The sequence below is a fragment of the Carcharhinus amblyrhynchos genome, chromosome 12 (genome assembly GCF_965287045.1).
Source record: "Carcharhinus amblyrhynchos chromosome 12, sCarAmb.v2.hapA, whole genome shotgun sequence".
Classification (NCBI taxonomy): domain Eukaryota; kingdom Metazoa; phylum Chordata; class Chondrichthyes; order Carcharhiniformes; family Carcharhinidae; genus Carcharhinus; species Carcharhinus amblyrhynchos.
Window position 1 is genome coordinate 28,578,372 of NC_137335.1, and position 21,471 is coordinate 28,599,842.

Below are 21,471 nucleotides of genomic sequence, written 5' to 3' on the forward strand. Positions count from 1 at the left end.
AGTAGCAATATTAAATGTTAAATGGGATAGACTCAGAACAGATCTAACAGCTCAAAACATCCATAAGATGCTGTGGACCATCAACAACAGTAAAATTATTTTCAACCATCACCTCTAATCTCATGGCCCATCATATCCCTCCCTCAACTATTACATTCCACTACAAGAAATCAACCTTGGATCAATAAGGTGCCACCATGGTGGGGCTACAAAACAGGACACCATGCAAGCCAAACAGCATATCCAACATGTGACATTCAGGGCATAAGGTTCCCACAACCTACAGACCTGCAGCACTGCTACATCCTATTGTGAATAAGAACATAAGAAATAGGAGCAGGAGTAGGCCATCTAGCCCTTCGAGCCTGCCCTGCCATTCAATAAGATCATGGCTGATCTGTCGTGGCTCAGTTCCACATTCCCGCCCTCTCCCCATAACCCTTAATCCCCTCTCTTATCAAAAACCCATCAACCCGCGTCTTAAATATATTTAGCGAGGCAACTTCCACCACCTCAACGGGCAGAGAATTCCAGAGATTCACCACCCTTTGAGTGAAGAAATTCTTCCTCAACTCCGTTCTAAACTGCCCCCCCCTTTATCTTGAGGCTGTGCCCCCTAGTCCTACTGTCCTTTCTGAGCGGGAAGAGTCTCTTCGCCTCTATCCTATCCATCCCATTCATCATCTTATACGTCTCAATGAGATCTCCCCTCATTCTTCTAAACTCTAATGAGTACAAGCCTAGTTTATTCAGCCTCTCCTCATAGTTCAACCCCCTCAACTCCGGTATCAGCCTAGTAAACCTCCTCTGCGCTCCCTCCAAGGCCAAAATATCCTTGCGTAAGTACGGCGCCCAAAACTGCACACAGTACTCCAGCTGCGGCCTCACCAATGCCCTATACAGCTGCAGCAAGACCTCCCTACTTTTATATTCAATCCCCCTCGCTATGAAGGCCAGCATCCCATTCGCCTTCCTGACCACCTGCTGCACCTGCAGGCTGGGTTTTTGCGACTCATGCACAAGGACCCCGAGGTCCCTCTGCACCGTCGCATGCTGCAGTTTTTCACCACGTAAGTAATACTCCTCCCTACCATTATTCCTACCAAAGTGGACAACCTCACACTTGCCAACATTAAATTCCATTTGCCAGTTCCTGGCCCATTCGCCCAGCCTATCTAGATCCTTCTGCAGACTCTCCACACCCTCCGCACAATTTGCCGTTCCACCAATCTTGGTGTCATCAGCAAATTTCGACACCATACACTCGGTTCCCTCCTCCAGATCATCTATATAAATGGTAAATAGCTGAGGCCCCAGCACCGACCCCTGGGGCACTCCACTAGTCACCAACCGCCAGTCCGAATAGCACCCATTAACCCCCACTCTCTGCCTCCTATTTGACGACCAGTCCTCTATCCACGCTAACACCCTACCCCCAACTCCATGCCCCCTTACCTTCTGCAATAACCTCTTGTGAGGTACCTTGTCAAACACCTTCTGAAAATCAAAAAAGACCACATCCACCGGCTCTCCTCTATCCACCACCCTAGACACATCCTCATAGAACTCCAGTAAATTTGTCAGACACGACTTCCCCTTAACGAAACCGTGCTGCGTCTGCTCTATCAAGCAATTCCCCTCAAGATGCCTCGCTATTTCCTCCTTGATGACGGATTCTAACGGTGCTGAACAAATAAACAACTGACTGAAGGAGGAGGCTGAAACATCTATAACAATTTTAAGGTGGAAGTGTCGAATGGATGATTCATTCTAGCCCCCTCCTGAGATATCCAACCTTATAAATATCTATTCAATATCAAGAAATGGCTGAAGACATAGGATTCAAGAAAAGATGTATGAACAACTGTGGCATCAAGGCACCTTAGCAAAACTGGCGTCAATGGGAATCAGGGTGAAATTCTCCGTTGGTTGGAGTTATACCAGCACAAAGAAAGATGGCTATCATTGTTAAAGGTTAACAATCTCAACTCCAGGACATTTCTGCTGAAGATCCTTAGGGCGTGCCTGTCCTTGATTGTGGTTGTATAGTGCACTAAGCAAGACTAGCAAAGACTCAACTTCAGGCATCCATTTTCAGACTAACTTTATTTACACCTTTCCAACGTAAACAGAGGACAACAGAGAGGAAGGTTTACACTACACTCCCTCCCCGCTCAAAAACAAAACAACTTTTAGATAAAATGTTTAATGGGGGTATAGGTGCATAATTTCCCAGAATACAATATGAAAAACCAATAGCAACAATACTTGAAGTTTAATAGGTTGGCTGTGTTTTTATTTTCTTCTTCATTTCTACATACTTTCAATTAATCTATCAGGGTTTTCTCTCTTTCTGTGGATATCTGTCTCCATTTCCTTTTCCATTAGCCTGTCTCTGTGTAGTAACTCCATGAAGGTGAAAGTCCCATTACAAAGTTACTTCATTTACACTATACTTCTGTACACAGCCAGCTCTCCAGCTTTTCAGGACCTGTCCGATTTATGCCGGGGAGACTTCCAGCTGGAGGGGTGGGAACATCTCGAGAGACCATTGAATCGATCTCCTAGCCTGTTAATGAGATGCTGAAGAGGTAATTTGAATATTAATAGGCGTTGGAAAGGGAACTTGACTGGGGCTGGAAGCACAGGATGGGAGCTTGCAACAAGTCTGAGTGCAGAGTGCAAAACCGACTTTCCCACTAACTCCCAATTTTCCGAGCCACCTCAATTCGCGATTAGAGCTAGTGGACTCGGAGAATTCCACTCCCCCCTCTCCTTCCCCCCAGTATCTTTTTAAGCCAATTTCTTCCCATCAGGGAGACTATGTCCTCCTCCTATTATAACTTATGGCAAGTAATAAGATGTGTTAAGCAATGTGAACTTACCTGTAGAGGCTGAGGACTTGATTTTCTAGCAGGTCCAAGAGTTCAGACACTTTGTGGAATGTGGCAAGGTGACAGGCCATACATCTTCAGCCCCAGCACTCTGGACTCCTCAAAGTCATGGCAGAGATTACCTTGGAGCCTGCAAAGTACTAGTGATGTAAAAACCTGACCACTGGAACATGGTGCTGGGACAAAGAGAGCCCCACATGATCGAGTGTGTTGGGAAGGCAGCAGAAGAGGCTCCAGCCTGAAAAAAGTATTGCTGCAACAGGAATCAGCAAGTGATAGCCCAAGAGAAGCCCTGATAAGATGAGAAAGTGGCAGGAGTTTCTGGCTCCATCGGAAAGGGATAAGGCTCAGAAGAAATCCTGGGAACCAGTTATAGTTATAGTTGAGCCAGGTGCCTGGAGTTTAGCGAAACCCAGGGGCAATGCCAGCTCAATGAAACTAATGGTCTGCTAAAGAGTTGAAATTGTGCCAGTAAGTAGATGCTGGATAGCAGCTTTGTGAATCCTAGGAAAGACTGACTCAGGAGGAGTTTGAACCAATGGGGGCAGGTGTGCAGTCATTGAGGCAGTCTGAGTCTTTTGAGGGAATTCAGAGGCTATGGGGGGATTTCTTCCATTCCACCCGCAACAGGAATTGTGGCAGATGGGTTGGGGGGGGGAACAGCATGCAAAGGTCCATTCACCTCAGGCAGGATTCCCTGGCATTGGGGCGAGCGTGACTGGAGAATCCCACCCCAGATCTTGGAAAATGGATTCTTGCAATCCCTCAGAGTTATGTAGCTCACCATGGACACTGACGTTTGGGTGGGGTGCTGAGTAATTCAAAGGAACTAAATTGGTCACATCTGCTTCCTAACTTCCTTCCCGACTGAATCCACATAGTAACTTTTGAGAATCTTGAACAATGATTCCCAAGTTCCTTTATGATTTCCTAAGCATTTTCCCATTTAGAAAATAGTTTATGTTTCCAATCCTCCTTCCAAAGTGCATAATCTCACATTTTTCCACATTGTATTCCATCTAGCAGATTTGGGATTATCTACTTTAAACAAAAATATTGTCTCTAGATTTCTCTACTTTAAACAAAAGAATTACTGGATCATGAAACACAGTTCTTCATATTTGACCATAACATTAACTTAACCTAACACTATTGGAATATTACTGGAATCACTAGTCAGTTTTGCACCAGTTTCCTGCAAGGAAATCTGACTTAGGGACTTATTTTATTCTCCAGAGATAACAGACACTATTGCAACAGTCTCAATGATAAAAGTAAGTTGTAAATTTTTGACATTCATTTCTACTCTGGGGTCTGGCATTATGTCTTCAGTCCTGTTCTTACCAAATGCTGTTTTTCTTACTATCCGACTGGGAACAATTCTTGACCTTGTTAACATTAACTTCTATTCCCAAATCAATCACAAGTGCATTCAAGGACTTCTGGGCTTCTGAACTATCTTTAGATCTCCCACAATCTCGACTGAGTGTATTATGTCTTCAATCAGGAGCTTTACCACTCCCTGAAGTATTACTGCTTCTTCTCTTCCTGCAAGTCATCTGGATATGACCAACTTCCCCACTACGCCTGAAAATGGGGTCATGAGACTGTAAGGTTGGACGTCATGGCCAGGATCCTGCTGAAATCTCCCAGCCCCATCCTGTCAGCTCAGGAACTTGCTACTTGCAAATATCTCTTTCTGCCATTTCAATGGCCATGGCCTCATCACAGTTCTACTTCCACGTCTGCTTATTCCCATAACTCAAAAAGCTTGGCCTGGATTATATTATTCTTTCCGTTTTCTATGTACGTGAGTCTGAAATTGATCTTTAAATTTCCAATATACTTACTTCTTTCATATGAGAATGTCGTCTGCATCAGTTTCATCTTTGGCAGTTGCCTCCTTTCACAGAATGTAATTTTCAGCGTCATTTAATTTTTAGTTATGCCATAATATAGGCTTGTCCAATGCCCAGCCCACAGGCAGCCCCTGAGACTCTTTGATGCAGCCTGCCACATTGATAGAATGCAATTCTCGGTGTAATTTCATTCTTAATCATGCTACAATAGGTGACCAGAATCAGTATGTTGCACAATACTAGGGTCTCACAGGCAACATTGGTAACACACAACAGCAAAATCAACTAACCCCATCAAAGTGAGGAAAACATTTGCTTTATTCTCACCTCCTATTCAGTTGTTTTATGAATCACTTTCTCTCTGTCACAAAATCAGAAGCGAGGATGTTCACAATATTCGGAACTACAGTCACAACTCTGCATACATTGAGGGAGCTTGTGCTCGGATGCAATGAATCTAGACAATATTCAGATGAGCATTATGCGCACGACACAAGTACCCAGCAATGGCTATCTTGAACAAGGGAGAATCTAATCCTTTAATATTCAATGGCATTATCGTTGCTGAATTTCCACCATCAAAATCCTGGCTGGTTGTCATAGACCAGAAACTGAACCGGACCAGCCATATAAATACTGTGGCTAATAACAGCAGGTCAGAGTCTGGGAATTCTGTGACAAGTAACTCATCCCCCGACCTCCCAAAGCCTGCCCACCACCAATATGGCACAATATTGTAATAAATACTCTCCATTTTCCTGCAGGGGTGCAGCTTCCACAATACTCAAGGTTAATACAATCCAGGACAAAGCAACCAGCTTAATCAGCACCCCATTCACCACCTTAAACCTTCCTCCACCACCGATACACAGTGGTACCAATGAGTACCATAAGATATACTGCAGCAACTTGCCAGGCATCCTTTAATAGCTCTTCCCAAAACCTCAACATCAACCACCTATCAGGACAAGGGCATGCGATGCATGGGAACACCACCACCAGCAAGTTCTGCGCCAAGTCACATACCATCCTGACGTGAATGTGTTATACATGTGTTGTGACTTTGGTTCTGAATATCGTGAATCATCAGTGACTTACTAACATAAGAACATAAGAACATAAGAAATAGGAGCAGGAGTAGGCCATCTAGCCCCTCGAGCCTGCCCCGCCATTCAATAAGATCATGGCTGATCTGTCGTGTCTCAGTTCCACATTCCCGCCCTCTCCCCATAACCCTTAATCCCCTCGCTTATCAAAAACCCATCAACCCGCGTCTTAAATATATTTAGTGAGGCAGCCTCCACCACTTCAACGGGCAGAGAATTCCAGAGATTCACCACCCTTTGAGTGAAGAAGTTCCTCCTCAACTCCATTCTCAACTGCCCCCCCTTTATCTTGAGGCTGTACCCTCTAGTCCTACTGTCCTTTCTGAGTGGGAAGAGCCTCTCCACCTCTATCCTATCCATCCCATCCATCATCTTATATGTCTCAATGAGATCTCCCCTCATTCTTCTAAACTCTAACGAGTACAAGCCTAGTTTATTCAGCCTCTCCTCATAGTTACATAAGAACATAAGAAATGGGAGCAGGAGTAGGCCATCTAGCCCTTCGAGCCTGCCCCGCCATTCAATAAGATCATGGCTGATCTGTCGTGGCTCAGTTCCACTTTCCCGCCCTCTCCCCATAACCCTTAATCCCCTCTCTTATCAAGAACCCATCAACCAGCTTCTTAAAAATATTTAGCGAGGCAGCCTCCACCACTTCAACGGGCAGAGAATTCCAGAGATTCACCACCCTTTGAGTGAAGAAGTTCCTCCTCAACTCCGTTCTAAACCGCCTCCCCTTTATCTTGAGGCTGTGCCCCCTAGTCCTACTGTCTTTTTTGAGCGGGAAGAGTCTCTCCACCTCTATCCTATCCATCCCATTCATCATCTTATACGTCTCAATGAGATCTCCCTTCATTCTTCTAAACTCTAACGAGTACAAGCCTAGTTTATTCAGCCTCTCCTCATAGCTCAACCCCCTCAACCCTGGCATCAGCCTAGTAAACCTCCTCTGCACTCCCTCCAAGGCCCAAATATCCTTGCGCAGGTGCGGTGCCCAAAACTGCACACAGTACTCCAGCTGCGGCCTCACCAATGCCCTATACAGCTGCAGCAAGACCTCCCTACTTTTATATTCAATCCCCCTCGCTATGAAGGCCAGCATCCCATTAGTCTTCCTGACCACCTGCTGCACCTGCAGGCTGGGTTTTTACGACTCATGCACAAGGACCCCGAGGTCCCTCTGCACCGTCGCATGCTGCAGTTTTTCGCCATGTAAGTAATAGTCCTTCCTACCATTATTCCTACCAAAGTGGACAACCTCACATTTGCCAACATTAAATTCCATTTGCCAGTTCCTGGCCCATTCGCCCAGCCTATCTAGATCCTTCTGCAGACTCTCCACACCCTCCGCACAATTTGCCGTTCCCCCAATCTTGGTGTCATCAGCAAATTTTGACACCATACACTTGGTTCCCTCCTCCAGATCATCTACATAAAGGTAAATAGCTGAGGCCCCAGCACCGACCCCTGGGACACTCCACTAGTCACCAACCGCCAATCCGAATAGCATCCATTGACCCCCACTCTCTACCTCCTATTTGACAGCCAATCCTCTATCCACGCTAACACCCTACCCCCAACTCCATGCCCCCTGACCTTCTGTAATAACCTCTTGTGAGGTACCTTGTCAAACGCCTTCTGAAAATCAAGAAAGACCACATCCACCGGCTCTCCTCTATCCACCGCCCTAGTCACATCCTCATAGAGCTCCAATAAATTCGTTAGACACGACTTCCCCTTAACAAAACCGTGCTGCGTCTGCTCTATCAAACAATTCTCCTCAAGATGCCTCGCTATTTTCTCCTTGATCACGGATTCTAACATTTTACCTACCACAGACGTTAAACTAACCGGCCTATAATTCCCTGCCTTTTGCCTGCCACCCTTCTTAAACAACGGCGTAACATCAGCCGTTTTCTAATCTTCCAGCACTTCCCCGGAATCCAGCGACGTTTGGAAAATAATCACCAAGGCATCCACTATCACCTCCACCATTTCTTTCAGAACCCTTGGATGCATTCCATCCAGTCCTGGGGACTTGTCCACAATCAGTCCCTCCAGTCTGTCGAGCACCGCCTCTCTAGTAACAATAATGTCATTCAGGCCCTCCACTCCTACCATCCTTCCATCACTAACACCCGGCAAATTATTCATGTCCTCCTCCGTGAAGACCGAAACAAAAAAGTTATTCAAGGCCTCAGCCATTTCCCCATCCCCTACCACTAAGTCCCCCCTCTCATCCTCTAAGGGTCCAACGTTCACCCTAGCCAGCCTCTTTCTTTTTATATATTTATAAAAACTCTTGCTATCCTTTTTTATATTAAGCGCTAGCCCAGCTTCATAGTTTATCCTACCCTTCTTTATCAACTTCTTTGTCATTCTTTGTTGACGTTTAAACCTCTCCCAATCCTCTTCTCGCCCACTACTCTTAGCTACTCTAAACGCATCCGTTACATAACACCAGATCCAAGATAGCTTGCTCCCTCGTCAGCTCCAATACACACTGTTCAAGGAAACTATCCCGGCAGCATTCCAAGAACTCTTCCTCAAGCCCATCGCGTCCAGCATGGGTCGACCAATCAATATGTAGATTGAAATCCCCCATAATTATTGCTGTTCCATTCCTGCACGCCGCATTTATTTGCGCGTTAACAGCCCATCCCACCTCCAGATCATTATTTGGGGGCCTATAAACGACACCCACCAGCATCTTCCTCCCTTTGCTGTTCCTAATCTCCACCCACAACGATTCCACTTCCTGCTCTTTGGCTCCTATATCATCCCTTACTACCACCCTGATGCTATCCTTAATCAGCAAAGCTACGCACCCCCCTTTTTCCTCCTGCTTATCCTTCCTAAACACTTGATACCCCTGGACATTCAGCTCCCAGTCCCTGTCACCTTGCAGCCACGTCTCTGTAATGGCCACCAGATCATATCCATTTGTGCTGATCTGCGCCACCAGCTCATTCACTTTATTCCGAATGCTTCGTGCATTCAGATAAAGTGCCTTCATCCCAGCCTTCACCTGTACCCTATTTGCCAGAATGCCACCAACCATACTCATGCCTCCTACTCCTTTTATTATTGAGACATTCTTGGCCTCTTCCCTTACCTGTACCCTCTCCTTTACTTTAGACCCCGTAATGTCACCTACCCTCGCACCCTCCCCCCCCAATTAGTTTAAAGCCCTATCTACAGTCCTATCTACACGATTCGCCAGGACTCTGGTCCCAGCACGGTTCAGACCAACCCCATCCCACCTGAACAGGTCCCACCTACCCCAATACTGGTGCCAGTGCCCCACAAATTCAAACCCATTCCTCCCACACCAATCCCTGAGCCACCCATTCACTTCCTTAATCTTATCAACCCTACGCCCGTCTGCACTCGGTTCAGGCAGTAGTCCAGAGATAACCACCTTGTTGGTTCTACTTTTTAATTCCATTCCCAGCTTTTCATACTCCCTCCCCAGATCCTCAGTTCGCATTTTGCCTACGTCGTTGGCACCCACATGTACTACAACGACCAGATTCTCACCCTCCCACTCCAGGTTCCTCTGCAGCCCAGATGCGACATCCTGGACCTGAGCACCAGGCAGACAACACACCCTTCTGTGCACTTTGTCATTGTGACAAAGGACAGTGTCAATACCCTTAACCACACTATCCCCAATTACTACTACGTTCCTTTTCACCTTCTCTTTGCCTATATCCTGTGTCTGCATCACTGTACCGTGTGCAGTTTGCTCACCAACCTCACAGCCCTCGTTCTTGTCCACACTGGAAGCAAGAACCTCAAACCTGTTATGCAGATTGAGAGGCTGAGGCATTTGATCCCCACCCTCCTTCCTCTAGTCCCCACCCTCCTTCCTCCGGTCTCCACCCTCCTTCCTCCAGTCCCCACCCTGTTTCTTCACTACCACTGGGTGAAAATCCTGTAACTACCTTCACAACAGCAATGTGGCAAAGGACAGCAATGGTTCAAGAGACCCCCTTCACAAGGGCAATTAGGGATGGGTAACAAATGCTGGTTACGCTGGTGACATCACATCCCTTGAATGAAAAAACAAAATTGTCCCTCAGAATTGTTTTCAGTAATTTGTCCAGTGCCCAGGTTAGACTGACTAGCCTGTAATTAATTGGTATACCCCCTCCCTCCATTTGAAAACATTTTAACAGACCCCAGCACCACATCTGCAACTAGAGAATGATCAGAGCCACAGGTTTGTGGGATGTGGACATCGCTGGCTAGGTCATTACTTATTGTCCGTCCATAATTACCCTTGTGAAGAAGGGCGAGAGCACAGTCAGATCATCTCCGATTTTGTGTGTGAAGTGTAGCAAGATTGAAATTGCTCCATAAACACTTTCCAAATATTTCTTTGGAGCTCACATCATTGCAGAGAATATACAGCACAAAAACAACTGCTCTGTGCCAATGTCTCAATTAAAATGCTTGACAAAAGTATTCTTCCACTCTATTTCATCAAACCAATTGCCTGAACTTCATCCCTTTCTCCCACATGGCACTTTGCCGTCTTAAAGGCATCAAGAGTAAGATTTCTCCTGAATGGTCCTCGGTTTATCGCCCACTACACCACTGTGGTATTACCATTGCTCTCAACAATCTTTATTCTGACCTCTCTCTGTAGCGGGCAAATTCTATGTTAACAAACAGTTTCAGCTCGGAACTGTATGGACACTCTCCAACTTCGCTTCACAAAAAGGTCTTTAGTCACTGACAGAGAATGCTTTCATCCCAGCTCCGAGCTGCATTCGGTTCTAGTTGCGGAAGTGAAAGGGCATGTGGTAATCCTCAATCATACTCAGACCTGCTACAGCCCTTGTTGCTAAACATGAGCCAGCTCCTGAGTCCATTTAGTTTACTTTTCTGATTCATGCTGAAGAGGTGTAACTGGCAGGACTGTTAAAACGCAAACCTCAGTTCCTGAATAAACATTTACCGGCAGTGGCTGAATTAAGTACTGATGTTTCCTGTCATATTTTTGTTGTGCGCTAATAAGGGAGAAAGAGTTATCCATTAATGGCCTCGTGAATGATACCACTGACATTCAGACAATGAGGAACACTAAGGGCTGTATTTTGGCTGAGGTGAGATAACCGGATGCTCACAGACTGCACAGCTGACTTTTCCCACCACGTGCTGCAGCAGTCCGCCTCGGTGGCCACGAGTATCTTTTGGTGAAAGGTGAGAGCCTTTGACAGTCTTACCCCTCGACAGTAAATATAGAAAGACTTGAGTTGACGTTTCACAATCTGGAAACATTCCAAAGTGCTTTGCCGCCAATGAAAAGCTTTTGAAGCACAGCAAGATCCCACAAACAGCAAACATGATCATGACTGGACAATATATGCTAAAGTTATTTTGGCTGAGGGTCAAAGTTTGGCCAGGGCAGCAGGGGAAATTCTCCTGCTCTTTGTCCGGGGAGTATTTTTCATCCACGTGGACAGCAGCTCCCTCAGCACCACAGTGGAGCATCCGAAGGGAAATTGTTCCAAAATCTCTGAAGTGGTATTTGAACTCACAAACTCCTAACTTAGAGGTAAGAGTGTCGAACCTCTGCACCAAACAGAGACAAGCAGGGCAAAAGGGAACAGGATTGGGGGAGGTGGGGGGGAAGGGGCTGTTCTGAAGACTGTGGATGAACAACAACATTAATGCATATTAGCTGTTGTTTATTTTGTAGAAAGGAATTGGTGGCCCCAAATCTGGTTAAGTGGTCAGACTTCAAATAACCTAAAGAGCAGCGTCATCTAATATCTTTGCATTTTTCTATGATGCTGGAATTTAATTTATTTACAATTATTTAAAATTTAGATAACTTTCCTTCCTTCTATGATATTGTATTTTAAACTCAAATATAACCTGATGTCCCTTAACTATTTTCCTGATTTTATTTGACCTTTCACCTAACTGGTAGTTGACCATCTTGCATGGCACTAATCACCATGGAGTGTTAAGGTGTACCAGCAGATGCATACAATCCAACTCTGAGAAGGCCATTCTGACACTAAAGCTGGTGTTGGTGACAGAAGACCCGATGGACTGAATGAACTTTTCTTTTGCTGATGAAGAGCAGCATCGCAGCTCAGCAAATAAATGAACAATTCTAATAAAGCACAGAGATTTATTTCCAGGGACACTAAAGTAGCAAATTTATGATTGACTTGTCTAAGCCCAAGGTCAGTCTGCATCTGGAGTATTGTGCACAGTTCTGCTCCTCCTACTGTAAAAAAGGTCATGGAATAACTGGAAAAAGTGAAAGAAACATTTACAAAAGATTCACTGAGTGCCACACCCCCACCCTCTTAGCCCATTTCAGATAATGATCCAATTCTCTCTTTAATGCCTCAATTGAAACTGCCTCCTCCACATTCCAGGAGTGCATTTCACATCCTAATCACTTGTTGAGTGAGAGCATTTCTCCTCATGTCACCACCGTTTCTTTTTCCAATTATCTTAATAACTGTCCTCTGGTTACCAGTTCAATTTCTCCCTATCTGCTCTGTCCAGACCCCTCAAATCGCTCAAACTTCTCCAAGAAAAAAAGCCCTAACTTCTCCAGCCTATCTTCATAATTTAACTTCCTTATCTCTAAATTTATTCCCTCATCCCTGGAACCACTCTTGAATTTTCTGCTCTCTAATACCTTCAATTCCTTACTAAAGTGTTTAACACAACACCCTTGCTCCTATACTTGATGCCCCGCTTAACAAAGCCCAGGATACTGGATGTTTTATTAATCTTTCAACCTGTCCTGCCACCTTCAATGATTTATTCACATTTCACACAGGTCCCTCTGCACCTGCATCCGCTTTAAAATTGTACCTTTTATACTGTTTCCTGCATTCTTCCTACCAAATTAACCACTTCACATTTATCAGTATTAGTGTTACCTGCCACTTATCTGCCCACTCCACCATGTCTTTTTGAAGTTCTACACTATCCTCTTCACTGTTCGCAATACTTCCGAGATTTGTATCATCTACTAATTTCGAAGTTGTGTCCATACACCAGGATGTAGGTCAGGATTATTCAACCTGATCATATGGGGTGGGGCAGAGAAGGAGCACATTTCAACGTCACACACACACACACACACACACACACACACACACACACATGCACCTCTCCCTCACACACACAATCACCCCTCCTTCCTCGTGTCTGTGTGGGTTTCCTCTGGGTGCTCCGGTTTCCTCCCACAGTCCAAAGATGTGCGGTTAGGTTGATTGGCCATGCTAAAATTGCCCCTTAGTGTCTAAGGATGTGTAGGTTAGAGGGATTCGTGGGTAAATGTGTAGGGATATGGGGATAGGGCCTGGGTGGGATTGTGGTTGGTGCGGACTCAGTGGGCCGAAGGGCCTGTTTCTGCACTGTAGGGTTCTATGTTCTAACACAGCCTCTCTCTTTCGCACACACACTCCCTCCCACACACACACATACTCATCCCCCTCTCTTTCATACACACACACACACACACACACACACACACACATACCCTCTTTTCCACTTTCTCACACACACTCACCATCTTTCCCTTTCTCACATACACACTCATCAAGAAGATGTTAAACACAAACTCACCCTCTTTCCCACACACTCACCTTTTTACTTCTTTCTCACACACACACACCCTCTTTCCCTTTTAAACACACTTTCACCCTCTTTCCCTCTCTTAAACTCACACTCACCCTCTTTCCCTCTCTCACACTCACTCTCTTTCCCTTACACACACACACACACACACACTCGCACCCTCTTTCCCTCTCTCATACACTCACCCTCTTTCCCTCTCTCATACACTCACCCTCTTTCCCTCTCTCATACACTCACCCTCTTTCCCTCTCTCATACACTCACCCTCTTTTCCTCTCTCATACACTCACCCTCTTTCCCTCTCTCATACACTCACCCTCTTTCCCTCTCTCATACGCTCACCCTCTTTCCCTCTCTCACACACCTTTCCCTCTCTCACACACATTCGCCCTCTTTCCCTCTCACACACACACACTCATTCTCTTTCCTTCTCACACACACACACCCTCTTTCTCTCTCGCTCTCTCTCTCTCTCACACACACACACACAGACACTTGAAAATCAACCTGCTGCATGGTTCATGGATAATGTGTGTAAATCACTCATGCTCTCAACCATTCTCATTCCCTGCCTCACCCACCCTCCCACTCACTTACCCACTTTAATACTCACTCCCCCACTCACTTACCAAAAGAGAAAATGCTGGAATATCTCAGCAGGTTTGGCAGTATCTGTAAGGAGAGAAAAGAGCTGACATTTCAAGTCCTGATAACCCTTAGTCGCACAGGGTAATCTGGACTCAAAATGTCAGCTCTTTTCTCTCCTTGCAGATGCTGCCAAACTTGCTGACATTTTCCAGCATTTTCTCTTTTGGTTTCAGATTCCAGCATCCGCAGTAATTTGCTTTCTTCCCCACTCATTTACCCTTACGTTCACTCTCTCACCATTGCACTCTCACCCACCCTCAATCTCACTGACTCACCTACTCTCACTCAGTCCCTCACCTTAATTTGATCAAGAATGTACCATTTGTAATTCACCAGACTTCTGGCCCTGCCTAAAAAAGACTAAAATATTGTAGGCAGTGCTTCCTCTATTTTCATTCTTACTTTCCTTAGTGTCTTTGGATGGCTGTCATCCAACTTTAAGTACTGACATTTGATTCAGTACCTTCTCTTTAAGAAATTTAAGCCCTTCATGTGTCTAAAATACTTCTGCTTTCACCATGATCTGGGCAGCATCTTTTTCCTTGGCAAAAGCAGATGCAAAGTATTAATTTACTACCTTAGCTATATCCACTGCCTCCATGTATATCCACCCCCTTTTCAGTCCCTAATCAGACCTACTCCTTTCTTTTATCATCTTTTTACTATTTATATGATAGAGGTCTTTAAATTTATAAATGAGTTTCATAGGAATATCATAGAATCTTACAGTGCAGAAGGAGGCCTCTTGACCCTTTGGGCCTGCACCGACCACAATCGCATCCAGGCCATGTCCCCATAACCTACATATTTACCCTGCTAATCCTCCTGATACTAAGGGGCAATTTAGTATGGCCAATCCACCTAACCCACACATCTTTGGACCCTGGGAGGAAACAGGAGCACCCAGAGGAAACCCACGCAAACACAGGGAGAACGTACGAATGCCTCACAGACAGCCACCCAAGGCCGGAATCGAACCTGGGTCCCTGGTGCTGTGAGGCAGCAGCACTAATCACTGTGGCATCATGCTGGGATGTGGAGAAACCATTTCCATTTATGGGAGAATACAAAACTAAGATTGTAAATGGATGAGGATTACTAATAGCTCCACAGAGAAATAAAGACAAACTTCTTACTCAGAGTGATTAGTTGAACTTAATATCCTCAAATGCTTTCAAACTAGATTGGTGTCATGAGAGAAAAAAGGAATAGAAAAATATTCTGAAAGGCTGGAATGAGATAGCTAGAATTGGAGGAGATTTGTATGGTACAGAAACACCAGCAGAGGCTATTTGCACCAAACTGTGCTGTATATTCTATGTAAGTTTATTTGTTTATATTCTCAGGATGAAATGGAGAAGAATCTGACTTCATTTCACCAAAGTCTTGGATTACAGTAAGCTTTAAATTCTACTGGCATATGCTGATGTCTAAAGTTACAGCAGTTACTTGGCCAAGTGGTATGTTGAGCCTACGCCAGCTCTCTGCAACAGCAATTCAGTGAGTCCCCCAATCCTTCATCCCGTCAATTTTACAGCACAACACTACAATATTTTTCTCTTTCTGATCCCCTTTTGGAAGTTAAGACTGATTCTGTTTCCATTGAGGGGAGGCAGTGATGTAGTGACGTTGTCAATGGACTAATCATTCAGAGAGCCAGGTTAACACGCTGAGGATCCTGGTTCAAATCCTTTTAACTCAAGTAAAAGCTGGAATTAACATTCTAATGAAACCATTGTTGATAGTCATAAAAACCCATCTGATTCACTAATGACCTTTCACCCTTACCTGGCCTGCTCCAAATGTGACTCCAGACCCACAAGCAAGCCACTCAGTTCAAGGGCTATTAGGGATGGGCAACAAAGTGCTGGCTTGTGAGTGACACTCACATTCCATGACAAACTAAAAAGAAAACATCCTTTCAGATAGCACATTCCAGATCTAAGTACTCAATACATAAAAGTGTGTTTCATTGTGCGGGTAAGAGCCAGGTGTTAGATTTGTTTGTGGGAGAGCACTTTGGAGATAGTGACCACAATTCGGTGTCCTTCATTATTGCAATGGAGAGGGATAGGGTCACATGGCAGGGCAAGGTTTATAATTGGGGCAGGGGTAATTATGATGCAATTAGGCAAGAATTAGGAAGCATAAGATGGGAACAGAAACTGTCAGGAAGAGGCATAAATGAAAAGTGGAGCTTGTTCAAGGAACGAATACTGCATGTCCTTGATATGTAAGTCCCTGTCAGGCAGGGAGGAAATGGGTGAGGAAACCATGGTTTACAAAAGATGTTGAATGACTTGTCAAGAGGAAAAAGGAAGCGTTTGTAAGGATGAGACAACAAGGTTCAGTTGGGTCGCTTGAGGGTTACAAGGTAGCTAGGAATGAGTTTAAAAAAAGGGCTTAGGAGAGCTACGAGAAGGCATGAGAAGTCCTTGGCGGGTCGGATAAAAGAAAACCCCAAGGCTTTTACTCTTATGTGAGAAATAAAAGAATGACCAGGGTGAGACTAAGGCCTGTCAAGGATAGTAGTGGGAACTTGTGCATGAAGTCAGAAGAGATAGGAGAGGCGTTGAATGAATACTTTTTCTTCAGTGTTCATCAAGGAGAGGGGCCATTTTTTGAGGGTGAGAGTGTGATACAGGCTGATAGGACAGAGGAGGTAGATGTTCTGAGGGAAGATGTATTAGCAATTTTGAAAAACCTGAGGGTGGATAAGTTCCTTCAGCCAGATGGGATACATCCTAGGATACTTTGGGAGGCAAAGGAGGAGATTGCAGAGCCTTTGGCTTTGATCTTTGGGTCCTCACTATCCACAGGGATAGTACCAGAGGACTGGAGAGTGGCAAATGCTGTTCCTGTCTTCAAGAAAAGAAATAGGAATGACCGTGGTAATTATAGACGTCAGTCTTACTTTGGTGGTCGGTAAGTTAATGGAAAAGGTCCTGAGGGATAGGATTTATGACCATTTGGAAAGATGCAGCTTAATCCGGGATAGTCAGCACGGATTCATGAAGGCTAAGTCTTGCCTCACAAATTTGATTGAATTCTTTGAGGAGGTAACTAAGTGTGTGGATGAAGGTAGAGCAGTTGATGTCATATACGTGGATTTTAGTAAGGTGTTTGATAAGGTTCCCCATGGTCGGTTCATGAAGAAAGTAACCTCACGATGCTCCACTTCTCCAGCTTCCACCCTAAACATGTTAAAGAAGCCATCTCCTACGGACAAGCCCTCTGTATACACATGATCTGCTCAGATGAGGAGGATCGCAACAGACACCTCCAGACACTGAAAGATACCCTCATAAGAACAGGATATGGCACTCGACTCATCAATCAACAGTTCTGGTGCGCCACAGCGAAAAACTGCACCGACCTCCGTAGAAGACAAACACAGGACATAGTGGACAGAGTACCCTTCGTCGTCCAATACTTCCCCGGAGCTACGACCTCTTCTCCAGAGTCTTCAACAAGTCATTGATGAAGACGACCATATCAAACAGGCCATCCTCACACCCCCACTTCTTGCCTTCAAACAACCACACAACCTCAAACAGATCATTATCCGCAGCAAACTACCCAGCCTTCAGGAGAACAGTGACCACAACACCACACAATCCTGCCAAAGCAACCTCTGCAAAGACATGCCGGATCATCGACACGGATGCCATCATCTCACATGAGAATACCATCCACCAGGTACATAGCACATACTCTTGCAACTCAGCTAACGTTGTCTACCTGATATGCTGCAGGAAAGGATGTCCCGAAGCATGGTACATTGGGGAGACCATGCAGACGCTACGACAATGGATGAATGAACACCGCTCGACAATCACCGGGCAAGACTGTTCCCTTCCTGTTGGCGAACACTTCAGCGATCACAGGCATTCGCCCTCTGATCTTCGGGTAAACGTTCTCCGAGGCGGCCTTCACGATATACAACAGCGCAGAGTCACTAAGCAGAAACTGATAGCCAAGTTCCGCAAACATGAGGACAGCCTCAACTGTGATCTTGGGTTCATGTCACACTATTTGTAGTCCCCATGACTTGCCTGGGCGTGCAACATCTCACTTACTGTCCTATCTGGAGACAATACACATCTCTTTAATCTATGCTAATGCTATCTCCACTCACATCGTCTGCACCTTTAAGACTTGAATAGCAAATTAGCTGTAAAGACTCATCAGTATTCTGTAAACTGTGTGTGCCTATATATGCCCTGTTTGTGATCAGAACTCCCCACTCACCTGATGAAGGAACAGCGTTCTGAAAGCTAGTTGCTTTCATAAAAGACAGAGGGTGGTGGTGGAGGGAAAATTTTCAGACTGGAGACTAGTTACCAGCGGTGTGCCACAGGGATCAGCGCTGGGTCCTCTGCTATTTGCAATTTTTATCAATGACTTGGAAGAGCGGACTAAAGGGTGGGTCAGTAAACTTGCTGATGATACCAAGATTGGTGGAGTAATAGATGAGGTGGAGGGCTGTTGTAGGCTGCAAAGACACATTGATAGGATGCAGAGCTGGCCGAAAAATGGCAGATGGAGTTTAATCCTGATAAGTGCAAGGTGATTCATTTTGGTAGGACAAACTTGAATGCGGATTACAGGGTCAACAGCAGGGTTCTGAGGAATGTGGAGAGATCTTGGTGTTCATATCCACAAATCTCTGAAGGTTGCCACTCCATATAGAAGACCTATAGTGTGTCGGCGTTTATTAGCAGGGGGTTTGAGTTTAAGAGCCGTGGGGTTATGCTGCAACTATACCAGACCTTGGTGAGACCACATTTGGAATATTGTGTTCAGTTCTGGTCACCTCACTATAAGAAGGATGTGGAAGCATTGGAGAGAGTGCAGAGAAGATTTACCAGGATGCTGCCATGTTTGGAGGGTAGGTCTTATGAGGAAAGGTTGAGGGAGCTGGGGTTTTCTTTTTAGAGCGGAGGAGGATGAGAAGTGACTTAGTAGAGGTTTATAAGATGATGAGAGGGATTGATAGAGTGGACGTTCAGAGACTATTTCCTCAGGTGGATGTGGCTGTTATTAGGGGGCATAAGATTCATGGTGGGAGATATAGGAGGGATGTCCGAGGTAGATTCTTTACTCAGAGAGTGGTTGGGGTGTGAAATAGACCACCTGCTGTGATAGTGGAGTCAAAGACTTTAGGAACTTTCAACCGGTTATTGGATCGGTACACGGAGCACTCCAGAATGATAGGGAGTGGGATAGCTTGATCTTGGTTTCGGACAAAGCTCTGCACAACATTGAGGGCCGAAGGGCCTTTACTGTTCTATGCTTCTATGTTTCTTTGGTTCTTTTGCCAACTGGTTTAAATTGGGATCCTGCGATTCTGGACAGTTTCTCTCTCTATACATGTCTAGACTCCTCATCTCTATAAAATCTCCTCTCAAACTTTTCTCTGAGGACAACAGTTGCTCCAATCTATACCCTTAACTGAAGGTCCCCATCCCTCAAAGCATTCTAGTAAATCTTTTCTGTGCCCTCTCCATGCCTTCACACCCATCATAAAGTGCAGTGCATGGAATTGTTCACAAAAATATAGATGAGGCTGAACTGGGAGACAAGATTTTCCTTTGCAGGCCAAAGTCCATGGTATGGGCAAGAACTGGAAGTGATTCTCATCCTGGAGGTGGGGATTTGTGCCAAATCACATGACATGGGCTAATTAATTATGCTGTTGAGCTTTTCCAACATTTTGTGTGGCAGAATGGCTGAATGATATGCATTCCACCATCACATCCAGGCTCCATATTTAAAAAGGCACCTAGACATCAACTTCCTTCACACTCAGCATTGTAGTGGAGGCCAGGAGAGACCTGTACCTCAAGGATGGATGGAGACAGCTGAGACTTGTGATCATGCAAAGGAGCCAGTCTCCAGGGTGGTCAGTACTCATGGCCTCCATCAAAGGACTGCCACAAACTGATGAATGACCTCACCTTAACCACCAGGATAAGTGAATACCCTCTTAACCTTTACCATCCCTTTCTATCATCAACTCCCTCAGTATTATACCCACACATACCCCCCCATGCTCCTTCACACTTGCACATCCATAGAACCATAGAAAAGTTACAGTACAGAAGGAGGGCTTTTGCCCCATCTTATCCATGCCAGCCCGAGGACAACTATGTGCCCTTTCTAATCCCATCTTCCTGCACTTAGCCCATAACCCTGTAGTTTACAGCACTTAAGGTGAGGGTCTCTGCCTCCACCAGCAATTCAGACAGTGAATTCCCATACCCACCACTCTGTGTAAAAAAAATCCTCATGTCCCCTGTACATCTACTGCTACTTAACTTGAATCCATGTTCCCTGGTTCTAGAATCCTCCATCAAGGGAAACAATTTTATCCTGTCCAGTCTATCTACATAAGAACATAAGAAATAGGAGCAGGAGTAGGCCATCTAGCCCTTCGAGCCTGCCCCGCCATTCAATAAGATCATGGCTGATCTGTCGCTGCTCAGTTCCACTTTCCCGCCCTCTCCCCATAACCCTTAATCCCCTCTCTTATCAAAAACCCATCAACCCGCGTCTTAAAAATATTTAGCGAGGCAGCCTCCACCACTTCAACGGGCAGAGAATTCCAGAGATTCACCACCCTTTGAGTGAAGAAGTTCCTCCTCAACTCCGTTCTAAACCGCCCCCCTTTTATCTTGAGGCTGTGCCCCCTAGTCCTACTGTCTTTTTTGAGCGGGAAGAGTCTCTCCACCTCTATCCTATCCATCCCATTCATCATCTTATACGTCTCAATGAGATCTCCCCTCATTCTTCTAAACTCTAACGAGTACAAGCCCAGTTTATTCAGCCTCTCCTCATAGCTCAACCCCCTCAACTCCGGTATCAGCTTAGTAAACCTCCTCTGCACTCCCTCCAAGGCCAAAATATCTTTGCGCAGGTGCGGCGCCCAAAACTGCACACAGTACTCCAGCTGCGGCCTCACCAATGCCCTATACAGCTGCAGCAAGACCTCCCTACTTTTATATTCAATCCCCCTCGCTATGAAGGCCAGCATCCCATTCGCCTTCCTGACCACCTGCTGCACGTGCAAGCTGGGTTTTTGCGACTCGTGCACAAGGACCCCGAGGTCCCTCTGCACCGTCGCCTGCTGCAGTTTTTCGCCCCGTAAGTAATAGTCCTTCCTACCATTCTTCCTACCAAAGTGGACCACCTCACACTTGCCAACATTAAATTCCATTTGCCATTTCCTGGCCCATTTGCCCAGCCTATCTAGATCCTTCTGCAGACTCTCCACACCCTCCGCACAATTTGCCGTTCCCCCAATCTTGGTGTCATCAGCAAATTTCGACACCCTACACTC